Source organism: Palaemon carinicauda, chromosome 44, assembly GCF_036898095.1.
Source record: "Palaemon carinicauda isolate YSFRI2023 chromosome 44, ASM3689809v2, whole genome shotgun sequence".
NCBI lineage: Eukaryota > Metazoa > Arthropoda > Malacostraca > Decapoda > Palaemonidae > Palaemon > Palaemon carinicauda.
The window spans coordinates 30,799,391-30,813,289 of NC_090768.1; the positions used below are offsets into that span (position 1 = coordinate 30,799,391).

At 39.0% G+C, this 13,899-nt stretch overlaps 1 protein-coding gene across 5 annotated transcripts in view; it reads right to left on the minus strand.

Moving 5' to 3' along the window:
* The window catches only part of LOC137634256 (glycoprotein-N-acetylgalactosamine 3-beta-galactosyltransferase 1-like), a 137,466-nt gene extending 128,733 nt beyond the window's left edge, over positions 1 to 8,733 (minus strand). For 4 of the 5 annotated variants that reach the window (XM_068366540.1, XM_068366539.1, XM_068366538.1 and 1 more), the window contains exon 1: positions 3,584 to 3,672. The gene's annotated coding sequence lies outside the window, so the exon portion shown is untranslated. Of the gene's footprint in view, positions 1 to 3,583; positions 3,673 to 8,711 lie in introns of those variants that run through there. The other variant, XM_068366537.1, reaches the window with a different exon arrangement.
* Positions 8,734 to 13,899: the final 5,166 nt, after the last annotated feature.

Sequence of the window (13,899 nt, forward strand, 5' to 3'; positions counted from 1 at the left end):
AAAATGCCAGCCAATACGTACATTACCAAGGACGAGACGAAGATGCCAGGTCACAAGCCAATGAAAGATAGGCTAACATTGTTGCTGTGTGCAAATGCAAGTGGCGATTGCAAGATCAAACCCTTGTTAGTGTACCACTCGGACAACCCCCGGGTGTTCAAACGAAATAATATTTGTAAAAGTGCACTACCAGTTATGTGGCGCTCGAACACTAAATCTTGGGTCACAAGACAATTCTTTACTGAGTGGATAAACGAAGTGTTTGCCCCCCAGGTTAAGGCTTACCTCATTGAAAAGAGCTTGCCAATGAAATGTCTTCTGGTTATGGACAATGCTCCTGCACATCCTCCAGGTCTCGAGGATGACTTGAAAGAAGAATACAGCTTTATCAAAATCAAATTCTTGCCCCCCAATACTACTCCCATACTCCAGCCCATGGACCAACAGGTCATTTCAAACTTCAAAAAACTCTATACCAAGGCCCTTTTCAGAAAGTGTTTTGAAGTGACCAGTGACACGAAGTTGACCCTAAAGGAATTCTGGAAGGAACACTTCAGCATCCTCAACTCTGTTAACATGATTGACCAAGCTTGGCGAGGTGTGACCTATAGGACATTGAACTCTGCCTGGCGTAAGCTGTGGCCATCATGTGTCACAGAGAGGGAGTTTGAAGGTTTCCAACCAGAGGCGGGTCCAAGCACTGCTACCCCTGTAATTTCTGATGACACTGATGTCGTTGAGGAAATTGTTGTCATGGGCAGGAGTTTGGGGCTTGAGGTCGACAAGGATGATATTGATGAGCTTGTAGAAAGCCATTCTACCGAGTTGACTGTGGAGGAATTGTTGCACCTGCAACAACAACAGCAGCAGGATCTGATTGTGGAGCAGGAATCTTCAGAAGAGGATGAGGTAAGGGAGGATGTTCCAAGTTCTCTCATCAATGAAATTTGTTCCAAGTGGGCAGATGTGCAGGCTTTTGCTGAAAAATACCACCCAGAAATTGCAGTAGCAAACCGGGCAGTGCATATGTTTAATGATAGTGTCATGTATCATTTTCGAAGAATACTGCAGAGGAGGAAGAAACAATTAACAATAGACCAGTTTTTCACAAAAGAAAAGAAAGCTGCTACATCAAAGCCTGTTTCTCCTCCAAAGAAGAGACAAAGAAGAGAAGAAACCCCTGAAATAGATCTGCCCACCCTTTCATTGGAGAGAGAAACAACTCCTGAAGGAGAACTACCCCACCACATCATGGAAGGGGACTCTCCTTCCAAGCAGTAACCTCCCCCTTCCATCCTCTCCACATCCATCCCTGTATGCCATCGAACCGCTGCTCAAAGGTATGTTCACTACAGTACAGAAAATGGTTTAAAATTGTTTTATTTTAGTACAGTAAATGGTTTAAAATTGTTTTATAGGATTTTCTGACCAATTTCATACACATTTAGATAATTATTGTTGTTTAGGTACACGTTTTATTAATATTTTGGGCCTGTTCGAGTGCTTGGGAACGGAATAGAATATATACCATTATTTCTTATGGGGAAAAAAAATTCGGTACTCGAACAAATCGGAGGTCGAACACGGATCTCGAACGGATTATGGTCGAGTACCGAGGTATCACTGTATGTTTAAGGAACGTAATCTCACAAATTATGCCGTGCAAACCCGTTTATCATTTCCTTATATATATATATATATATATATATATATATATATATATATATATATATATATATATATATATATATATGTATATATATATATATGTATATATATATATATATATATATATATATATATATATATATATATATATATATATATATACATACACACTGTACAGTGCAATTAGTACAGCATGCAACTATGTACAGTATACTTTGGTAAACATTTTCCTTTTTTTCTGTACACTACTGTATTCCAATTTTGAATCTTTCAGTCACATTGAAAACCAAGGACAGCAATAGCCAGAGACAGGTCAATGAAAATGGGGGCATCTGGTCATCCAAGTTACAAGTGAATTTGCAAGCGAGACTAAGTTTCCTTTGTTTATGCTTCCAATAATTCTGAATAAATTTTTTCTGAAAATAAAATTCTTTTTAGATATAAATGAACCTTCCAAGAACAACAATAATAAGGAACCACAGTAGGAAACTGGAGTGCTAGGGTGAGGAGTAGGAAAACTAGTGAAATGCAAGAATATATCCGAACTTGATCCTCCTTTCCTCCCCTAACCTAATTCAGGGTGCCATGCCCTGACACCCCCACTGGGCGAGCACTGTATCACTTAGAAATATTCAGGAATGGAAGGGAATATAGAATTTATGCTCAACGCCAAACACTGGAGGGGTCACTCTGCACAATGGTTAATTTATAATGAATTGTTAATTAAGATGGAACAATATAGATGAATAAACACTTCATAAAAATGATTAACAGGTTATACTCAAGTTGACGTGACATGATTAAAAATCCTCAATATAAGGTTTTAATATGACTTATGGTAAGCACATCCAGAAGGTTCAGTAACAAAAGTGTATGTATGATAGCGGCCAGCTGCTAACTTAGAATACGGCAGTGTAAGGGTGGTCGCAGGGGGGCGTTAGCCCAACCTCTGCGCTAGGCAAGTAGGTAAGGAAACGGCTTGTAGGTCACGGTTAGGGGGGGAAAGTTTAGGTTAGTTGATGTCTATTTTTAATCAACGCGTGAGGAACTGGCCGCTGATATACAAAAGCCTCCAAAGGAAATAAGTTCCCTGGTGTGGGTTTCTAAGGTAATACCATAAACAATTGTTTTCTATCATTGGAGCCTATGTATATCAGTGGCCAGTTCATCCCATGGGGATTAAAAATCGACATCAATTAACCTAAACTTTCCCCCTAACCTAACCTACAACCCGTGTCCTTACCGACTTGCCAAACAGGAGAGGGGGGGGGGCTAACACCCCCTTGAGACCACCCTTACACTTCCATATTCAAAGGTAGCCATAATCATACATACGGGTGGCCGCTATCATACATACACCACCCCATAGACAATTGATTTCTATCATCAAAGGTGTCACAGATATGCATAAAACATGAAAGCTCTAAAATATACTTCAAATATTTGTAGAAGAATTAAACTTAGTATTACAATAAATAATCACCGTGTACAGTCAAGTCAGTTGGAAAGAGAGCTTCAATAATAGGATAGTGAACTGGCCACGCCTACGGTAGGGCAGGCTGGCCTAGATTGGCTGTAAATTATGCCGAGAGCCATAGTTCAACTTCCACACTAAAATACACGATGCAGATTTCATTACACTGTACAGTCACAAACCCATGACTTGATGACAGCCTTCAAAGAAGGACTTTACTACGGTAGCCAATAGGATAGGGCTAAACTTATGATAAACAAATAGGATTAAACTATTAAGCCTACGGGTTCCTTCGCCTGTGTTCGAACAGAATACTCTATTATATCGTTATAGCCTTACCGATCGTATCAATTAATAAGAAATTGACGAAGATTCGCAACATTTACATCTTGCCATACATGATAAAGTAATAGTTTGGTCAAATATAAAAAGTATATTTACCAGGAAACCATAATGAGGGGACCGATCACAGAATCACTAGATTGTATACAACTTCAAGTCTGTCACTGGGTGCCAGTAAAACCTCAGACTGCCGAGTGCCAATAAGAATTGGGAACGTTTTTGCAGGTTTTCTAGGCTCTGTGACGTCATCGTCCATTCCAGCTGAGATTTTTCTGGCTCCGGGTTCGTTATCGCAAATGCTCAAGCTAACTCGGACAATCCTTGAAAGAAGGATGAGCTTACTCATTTAATTCACCTTCTTAGTTTATAATTAATATAATATTTGAACTTTTCGGTTACTACAAACGATAACAATCTTAAGTTTTATCCCTATCTACCTTGAAATATACTTCTCGATTCTCTAAACTTTGAGTAGGTTTATAAATTAATTGATGTTAATATCTATCAACTGTTTGAAATTTTAAAACATAACATTATTTTTTACATTTTCTACCACCATAAATGACTAAAACACTAGGCTATGATCTCTATGAGCCTCCAGTTAACGGAGGAAGGATTTTTCTGTACTTAAAAGTAGCACGACTAAGGTCATCATCAACAACAATGAAATATCAGTATAAAATTACGCACATTTACATTTTTACAATGCGGTACATCAAAATAAAAATGAATGTACCTCAACCGTTATAAATATTCGTTTTATTATCAAGACGACCGCCGAGTACAATCTGCAAGCAGCTATGCGATGGCATTAGCGAAAACGCACCCAAGAGACTGCTATTGAGCTGAGGGTTAAAGGCCTAAAACAAAGTTTTTGGGAACCTCAAAGTAAAAAGTATTCTATTGGTCTCAGATTAAAATTTTATCTATTCTCTCCAACGCAAATAAAAAAAATGAATTTACAAACAGATATTTTCATAAGAAATAATTTTACTCAACTGTTTCCTCCACGGAAATGAGGTATACTATGGAATATGCAAATTGTCTTTGACTATTACTTTTTCCCATAGAATTATCACTACTGTAGAAAATCTACGTCACTCAACACTGCCTAACAATCTTCTAAAACCTCATACTAAAATACAAAGAATAAAATATGAAATTTCTCTCTCTCTCTCTCTCTCTCTCTCTCTCTCTCTCTCTCTCTCTCTCTCTCTCTCTCTCTCTCTCTCTCTCTCACACAGAAGTAAAATGAACCTAAGGTAGAGGAAAAGGACCGAAACATAATCTGTCTTTACTAGTACATAATACTTTTGCCTTCTGGTTATCTATCAAAGAACTTAACCTCTTCGCTCCTGCGTGTATCCATTAAATGCCTATACTGAGGTAGAGAAAAACGAATCGAGCCTAGGCTGTATAATCCGTCTTTCCTGATTATTTTGTCAAAAACTCAAAAACTTTTTCTCTTCGCACCTACGTGTGAATTAATTTATTATTCATTATTATTATTACTTGCTAAGCTACAAACCTAGTTGGAAAAGCAGGATGCTATAAGCCCAGAGGCTACAAGAGAGAAAATAGCCCAGTGAGGAAAGGAAACGGGAAAAATAAAACATGTAAAAACAGTAAAACATTAAAATAAATATTTCCTATATAAACTATAAAAACATTAACAAAATAAGTGGAAGAGAAATAAGATAGGACAGTGCACCCTTAAGCAAGAAAACTCTAAGAGGTTTGGAAAAACAACTTTGGAAAAAATCTCAGACGAATTTAAGGAAGAATGGAGAAGAGGCAGGTAATTATTATTATTATTATTATTATTATTATTATTATTATTATTATTAGCCAAGCTACAACCCTAGTTGGAAAAGCAGAATGCTATAAGCCCAGAGGCTCCAACAGGGAAAATAGCCCAGTGAGGAAAGGAAAAAAGGAACATAGAATATTTTAAGAAGAGTTACAACATTATAGAATTTTGTAGGGTATTTTGAAGATTTCTCCCTCTAATTCGTTCCTTATAAACCAAGGAAAAAAAACATGCGTTGAAGACAAGGAGAGCCAAACTTGTACAAAATTATACCCTTCATAATTACTAAGGAGATAGCGACTCTTGACCAACGGTCGATGTTTGACTCAACCTTGCTTTTAATTTGAATGAACACTTGAATGAACACCTGCGTGTAGACTATTTCCAGCAATATGCTTGATTCATTTCATTTGTTCTTACTGCTTTCATTGTGTACTTATTTTACTTATTACCTTCGCCAACTTCGTTGCGGCAAAGGTTAAGTTTTGTATGTTGTTTTATTATGGTAGGCCTATTCTATGACTGGTTGTTTTTTGTAATACTATATAATTTAAATGTTTAATTTCGCGTGGTGCTATTATCACTTTTATTATGTTATGGGGAAATACATTTATTGCACGATATCGTGACAAAAGTATAAAATATACAAAAAAACAGATGCTAGGTCACGTCACGGAACTATAGTCCATTTCTTTTATTGAGGCATATTTGCACCGACTCGCAGCGGTGCCCTTTTAGCTCGGAAAAGTTTCCTGATCGCTGATTGGTTGGACAAGATCATTCTAACCAATCAGCGATCAGGAAACTTTTCCGAGCTAAAAGGGCACCGCTGCGAGTCGGTGCAAATCTGCCTCAATAAAAGAAATGGACTGTGTCGATCGGAAATGTGGCTAGATGTCCCCGGTCGAACTTATCAATTAAAGTTTTACCCACCATAACCATGTCATGTTTATGTCTGACCTACAAACTATTTGTGTGTGACATTACATCATATATGCTACCGTCAGCAGGCACGTCACTCACCAAATTTGTACAAATTGAATACAAGCTACTCTTACTAACGTTTAAGATACTGAACCAAAATTAACCAAAATATCTAAAAGAATGCCTGAACAAACTAGAACTAGAAACAAATGTTAACATAAGACACAAGTGACAAACAGACTATCTGAACCAAGAACAAATAGTAAATTTGGTGAAAAGGGCTTTTAGCTACTGTGCGCCTAGACATTATAATAAACTGCCAACTGAAATGAAGGACCTAAAGGGAGCAATTGAATTTAAGAAGAAACTAAAGACATTACTTTTCACAAGATCATATGATTTGGAAGATGCTACAATCAAAGAATTGTATAAGTTATAATGAAAATGTTTCGTTAGATGATTGATACGGACCCGCCCGAGAAGTAGTTCACTCGACTTCAGTGGAGGGTTGGATTTAAACCTAAAACAAATTAGAAAAAAATTAGAATGTACGGGCTTGAGTCAGAACCATGATTTGCATCCAGTCTATCTCAGCCAACGTAGAAACATAAATAAGAATAAAAGAGAGAAATTAAGGAATTGATAAGCATACAATGCACAATAATGAAATACAAGCTGAAGCAACCCACTGCGGACTGATAGAAATTGGCAAATAGGAAAACAGGATGAAAAAGATTATGCTATATCACAATGTAGTGACAACTGAAGGAAATAAGTTAGTACATGAGATGTAGATCAAATAAGGAAACTTAAAGACCGCTGGGGTGAAAGCCTGATAGAAATGTGTAGGAAATATGACATACAGGAGAAAGTAAAAAGGTATTCAAGAGAGATACCTGAAAGTTTAAAGGCCACTCGTGAATTGCAAAGGCAACGAGCAATGGCGTTGTCCTATCAAGCATGCCAATGCCCTAGAGACTGGCCACATATACATAGGATCAGCGCCCAAGCTCCCTCTCTGCCCAAGCTAGGACCAAGGAGGGGGCCAAGCAATGGCTGCTAATGACTCTGCAGATAGACCTATAGGGTCCCCCAAACACCCCATTCTTAGCTCACAAATATGATGAGGTTAGAGCAATGAAAGAAACTAACGAGTTTGAGGGAGACCCAAACCCCCGCCTAGTGATCACCAGTCAGGGACATTACAACATAGGCCACCATAACCTTAAAAGGAAAATAAAGGATAAGATGACCAAAGAAACAGAAAAGGATATAAGACGGAAGGAGAGGGCTAAGTTGAGATTCGCTGAAGGTTTAAAGGTCGCTCATGAATGGCAGAACTAAGGGACAAGGACAATGCCCTAGAGACTGACCATGTATTATATGATCAGCGCCCAAGCTCCCACTCCACCCAAACTAGGACCAGGGAGGGCCAGGCAATGGCTGCTGATGACTCAACAGAGACCTATAGGCTCCCCCCCCCCTACAACCTTAGCTTACAAGGATGGTAAGGTTACAGACACTAGAGGCACTAACACGTCTGAGCGGGATTCTAACCCCCGTCTGGCAAACACCAGGCAGAGACATTACCGATCAAGCCATAACAATGGGATATAAATAGGATCTAGTGTAAAGTAGGCTCTTATATTGACGGAGATTGCATTTAACCTTCTTATAACTGACAAGCATTACTAAAAGAACTAATGAAGATGACTCTAGTTGTGAGTTATGTAGGATACAGGAGGAAACGGCGGAGAACACTTAATCGAGATAGGATCCAGGGAGCAGCCATAAGGACTTGGAATGCCCAACAAAGGAAGGGCAATGGAGATAAGATAAATATATAGGGCGAAAGGAGCGCCGTCAGTTGATAATGACGTCCTGTCTGTAAGTACCAACTCATCGTCACATCTATTGTACTTTAGTCTAGTAGTAGTGGTAAAAATTGGACAAATAATAATACCAATACCCTAATATTGCAAGAGGGTCTGCCCCTCTCTTTTATTCTTCCCCTGTTCTTCTCTTTCTCCCTATTTCCTAAATCTTTCCCATCCCGAGTACCTGCCTTTGAGTTATAAACTGGATTGTATCCAGGGGTACTCTTCCTTTCCCCATATTCCCCACTTCCCTATTCTTATTATTATTATTATAGTGGTGGTGAGCTCACTGTCTTCTTGAACTATGGAGTGGGCGTCGTGGAACAAGGAACCAAGAACATCAAAGGGATTATCAGGTCTTATCAAAAAGTTATTCTCAAAGAAAAATAATTACGCAGTCCTCGCGGATGTGTACATCATAGTTTTGTCACTAACACACGTGCCTTTCATACGTTCAAATATTGAGCCACAATTTTTTATGACTAGTTCACTCTACCTTGGGAATAACTTGGCCAAAGAGAAATTCATATAAGATAGGTTACTCCTACCCTCGCAATTATGACAATGCAATTCATTTCAATGATGTACAATTGTTAAGGCAATACCACTTTCTTACCTGCATAAACCTTAGACTAGGAACCTTTTCAATTTAAGGTTCGAGAATTCAAGTTCCTTTTTTCCTTCTGTTGTATTTCTTCGGTCACCAATTATTGACTGGCTCGCTACTGGTTTTTACAAAAGTCAACGCTGACCAGTTGGGCAAAATAGAACTCTAATATGAACGCTCGTAAGGAAAGTGGTAAAAAGGAGATAACAACGCAATCACATATACTATTATTTAGCTGAAAGCAACAAGTCAGGGAGAGATATTACTTAATGAGATACATTAAATTATTACTAAGGTGATCGTATTTAAACATGACCTTGGCTTAGACGAACAAAGGTTAAAACTGAACAAGCCTATAACAAAAACTAAAGATACCAAGAACAAAATTAATTTGAACACCAAAAAATGACGAAAATAAACACCAAAAATAAAATAACAAGCAACCGCTAGTTCAAACACGTAGTTTCCTTCAAATAAAATGGAACTAAAATAATAATTTCAATACTACTCGAATAAGGATTCTAATCAGTAAGTAGAGTGAATTTGAAAATAAAAATACCTTTTTGACTAGGTTTTTATTAGCTAATATACATAAATAGTCGGTTTTCTATGAAGGATATGGAAGGGTGTCTCTTTTAGACTGGATAAGAGGCATGATAAGGTTACCACTCTTTGTTTTGACTCTTACTGGTTTTAGAATGATATATTAATTTATTCTCATAATTTATTTATTTCCTTTCCTCACTGGGCAATTTTTCCCTATTGGAGCCCTTGGGCTAATAGCATCTTGCTTTTCCAACTAGGGTTGTAGCTTGGCTAGTAATAATAACAATAATAATAATAATATCCCAGCAGAAATTCTTACAGCGTCCCATTACCTGTTATGATAATAAGGACTTTCTGTTATGTCCAGAACCTTTGAAGGATCTTCCTTATCCTTTCCCCCATGCAGTAAGGTATTACAATATTGAGTCATCTTCTTATCTGTGAATCACGATCGTAATCCTACCATATCCCCGGCACTATGGGTATGGGATTTGGGGAAAGCCCATGCAATGGAAGCTAAGGGTCACTGACATGATATAATGTTGTGGCATAATGTACATAAAAATACATTTATTTCCTTCACAACGTTAATTTATCATTCATGCTCTTCTTCTTCAGAAGTAAATAAGTTAGGAAAATGAAAGCAATTAAGCTGAAAAACAAAATAACAAATTGATAAAAAATGGAAATAACCATACTAAAAGGGCCAAGAAAGTAAGTCAGGAAAAAGATATATTTAAAAATGTCAACGGATTTAAAAAGTCCGACAAGTGCATGAATTTCTGTATATCTCAAAATTTCAGATCTAGATTCTTCATCTAAAAGAACATAGGTCGTTACCAATTCTGTTAATAAGTGCACCCAAGTGTACTCAATTCAGAGTCGACTATATACAGATCTGACTGCTCTGATTCAACCGATATGCCAACCAAGTGTGGTGCCCGCATCTTATCAAGGATATCAACGCAATAGAAAATGTGCAAAGGAGATCATCGAAACTGGTGCCATGTCTCAAGGAACTGCCATATGAAGAGAGACTTAAGAGATTAGATCTACCATCATTAGCGTACAGGAGGTCGAGAGGAGATCAGATTGAAACATTTAAGATCGTCAACAACAAGTATGATAAGGAGTGTGTTGAGGGTCTTTTCAGGATGAGGGAGGATAGTCTGACAAGGGGCCATGATAAGAAATTATTCAAGACAAGAGCCAGGCTGAACCGTTGCAAATACTCCTTCCCTAACCGTGTGGTTAACGTTTGGAACAAATTGCCAGACGAGGTGGTACACTCAGAGACAGTGACACAGTTTGAGTCAAGACTTGATAAATTTTGGAAAACACAGGATCAAAAATTCAATTATAAAGCTCAGATAAACACCACGTGCCACCACCACCCACATAGTGTCCTGGCTACCATACTGGAGCCACAGGCCCCCTAGGGCCTCTTCTAGGAAAACGTCTGTAAGAATCTGTAATACATCTCGGTGAAAATACACGGGATAATGAAAGACCCCCCTCTAAGTTACTGTATATTGATAGTATATGTAGGGCTTCAAACGACTTCATTCTATAGATGTGCTTAGAAGGACAAAGAATTTCCTTTTTAGAATTGTTCTCGCAGTTGGAAAGAAAAAGGAAGGTAATAGACGTAGGAGGAGATGATCATGATGATGATGATGATATTGATGATGTGTATATATATATAATATAACATATATATATATATATATATATATATATATATATATATATATATATACATATATATATACATATATATATATATATATATATATATATATATATATATATATATATATCCACACACGAGTTGGTTACTCTAATTATACTTACTTTCAACTATTCTTATAAATAACACACTAGCAAATAGACAGAAATATTTGCTTTTTCTTTTTTATTTGACGGATAAAACACGGTCATGCATTTCATTGCTCCCTCTCGTTGGAGATTTAGGATTCCTGTTAATGAAATTAAGAGTTCTTGATATCGTTTAGCTTCTCTCAGCCTCATGCAAAACGGAGTTGGGTTCAGTAGCTATATCATAACATCGGTATTATTTATACTTCATTGACTTATTACAAAAAAACTTACAAAGGTAAAGATGCATCATAAATTGTATACAATTATCTTGCACAAGACAGATTTACTTTAGTGAAAATGTTGTCCATAAAATATATAAACAAACAAATTCCTATTAATAACATGGTAATACCACTCCAGGATTTGAAATACATAATTACAAAGATCCATTGGGTTTCCTTCATTCAACAAGTTTACAATGTCCGAGTAATCAAGGTTAGGATATTTCCACTGGTTGTATGGGTAGATACATGGAACTATAATCCGAAAAGCTGTCGCAATTGTAGAGATTTTTTTTTTCATCATGGGCTCTGTTCTATGGCCTTTTATCGTAGTGGGTTAATTCTTGCTTGAGAGTTGTTCTGTGGCCTTTTATCGTAGTGGGTTAGAGAACTCTTGCTTGGGAGTTGTTCTGTGGCCTTTCATCGTAGTGGGTTAGAGAACTCTTGCTTGGGAGTTGTTCTGTGGCCTTTCATCGAAGTGGGTTAGAGAACTCTTGCTTGGGAGTTGTTCTGTGGCCTTTCATCGAAGTGGGTTAGAGAACTCTTGCTTGGGAGTTGTTCTGTGGCCTTTCATCGTAGTGGGTTAGAGAACTCTTGCTTGGGAGTTGTTCTGTGGCCTTTCATCGTAGTGGGTTAGAGAACCCTTGCTTGGGAGTTGTTCTGTGGCCTTTCATCGTAGTGGGTTAGAGAACCCTTGCTTGGGAGTTGTTCTGTGGCCTTTCATCGTAGTGGGTTAGAGAACCCTTGCTTGGGAGTTGTTCTGTGGCCTTTCATCGTAGTGGGTTAGAGAACCCTTGCTTGGGAGTTGTTCTGTGGCCTTTCATCGTAGTGGGTTAGAGAACCCTTGCTTGGGAGTTGTTCTGTGGCCTTTCATCGTAGTGGGTTAGAGAACCCTTGCTTGGGAGTTGTTCTGTGGCCTTTCATCGTAGTGGGTTAGAGAACCCTTGCTTGGGAGTTGTTCTGTGGCCTTTCATCGTAGTGGGTTAGAGAACCCTTGCTTGGGAGTTGTTCTGTGGCCTTTCATCGTAGTGGGTTAGAGAACCCTTGCTTGGGAGTTGTTCTGTGGCCTTTCATCGTAGTGGGTTAGAGAACCCTTGCTTGGGAGTTGTTCTGTGGCCTTTCATCGTAGTGGGTTAGAGAACCCTTGCTTGGGAGTTGTTCTGTGGCCTTTCATCGTAGTGGGTTAGAGAACCCTTGCTTGGGAGTTGTTCTGTGGCCTTTCATCGTAGTGGGTTAGAGAACCCTTGCTTGGGAGTTGTTCTGTGGCCTTTCATCGAAGTGGGTTAGAGAACCCTTGCTTGGGAGTTGTTCTGTGGCCTTTCATCGAAGTGGGTTAGAGAACCCTTGCTTGGGAGTTGTTCTGTGGCCTTTCATCGAAGTGGGTTAGAGAACCCTTGCTTGGGAGTTGTTCTGTGGCCTTTCATCGAAGTGGGTTAGAGAACCCTTGCTTGGGAGTTGTTCTGTGGCCTTTCATCGAAGTGGGTTAGAGAACCCTTGCTTGGGAGTTGTTCTGTGGCCTTTCATCGAAGTGGGTTAGAGAACCCTTGCTTGGGAGTTGTTCTGTGGCCTTTCATCGTAGTGGGTTAGAGAACCCTTGCTTGGGAGTTGTTCTGTGGCCTTTCATCGAAGTGGGTTAGAGAACCCTTGCTTGGGAGTTGTTCTGTGGCCTTTCATCGTAGTGGGTTAGAGAACCCTTGCTTGGGAGTTGTTCTGTGGCCTTTCATCGTAGTGGGTTAGAGAACCCTTGCTTGGGAGTTGTTCTGTGGCCTTTCATCGTAGTGGGTTAGAGAACCCTTGCTTGGGAGTTGTTCTGTGGCCTTTCATCGAAGTGGGTTAGAGAACTCTTGCTTGGGAGTTGTTCTGTGGCCTTTCATCGTAGTGGGTTAGAGAACCCTTGCTTGGGAGTTGTTCTGTGGCCTTTCATCGAAGTGGGTTAGAGAACCCTTGCTTGGGAGTTGTTCTGTGGCCTTTCATTGTAGTGGGTTAGAGAACCCTTGCTTGGGAGTTGTTCTGTGGCCTTTCATCGTAGTGGGTTAGAGAACCCTTGCTTGGGAGTTGTTCTGTGGCCTTTCATCGTAGTGGGTTAGAGAACTCTTGCTTGGGAGTTGTTCTGTGGCCTTTCATCGAAGTGGGTTAGAGAACTCTTGCTTCGGAGTTGTTCTGTGGCCTTTCATCGTAGTGGGTTAGAGAACTCTTGCTTGGGAGTTGTTCTGTGGCCTTTCATCGTAGTGGGTTAGAAAACTCTTGCTTGGGAGTTGTTCTGTGGCCTTTCATCGAAGTGGGTTAGAAAACTCTTGCTTGGGAGTTGTTCTGTGGCCTTTCATCGTAGTGGGTTAGAGAACTCTTGCTTGAAAGTATACTGAAGCCCACTTATGTCACTTAGTTCTTCCTATTCCTTCTACTTTTGTAATAATTTAATGGGCAGCCTTATCGATGAGCCGAACATGACGTATAGTGGTTTGTCCTGGGTACTGGTCATTGAGATTCATAGAAGGGAATGACCCACAGCCTTATATCAGAGAAATGGATATGGATAAGGCAACCCTTGT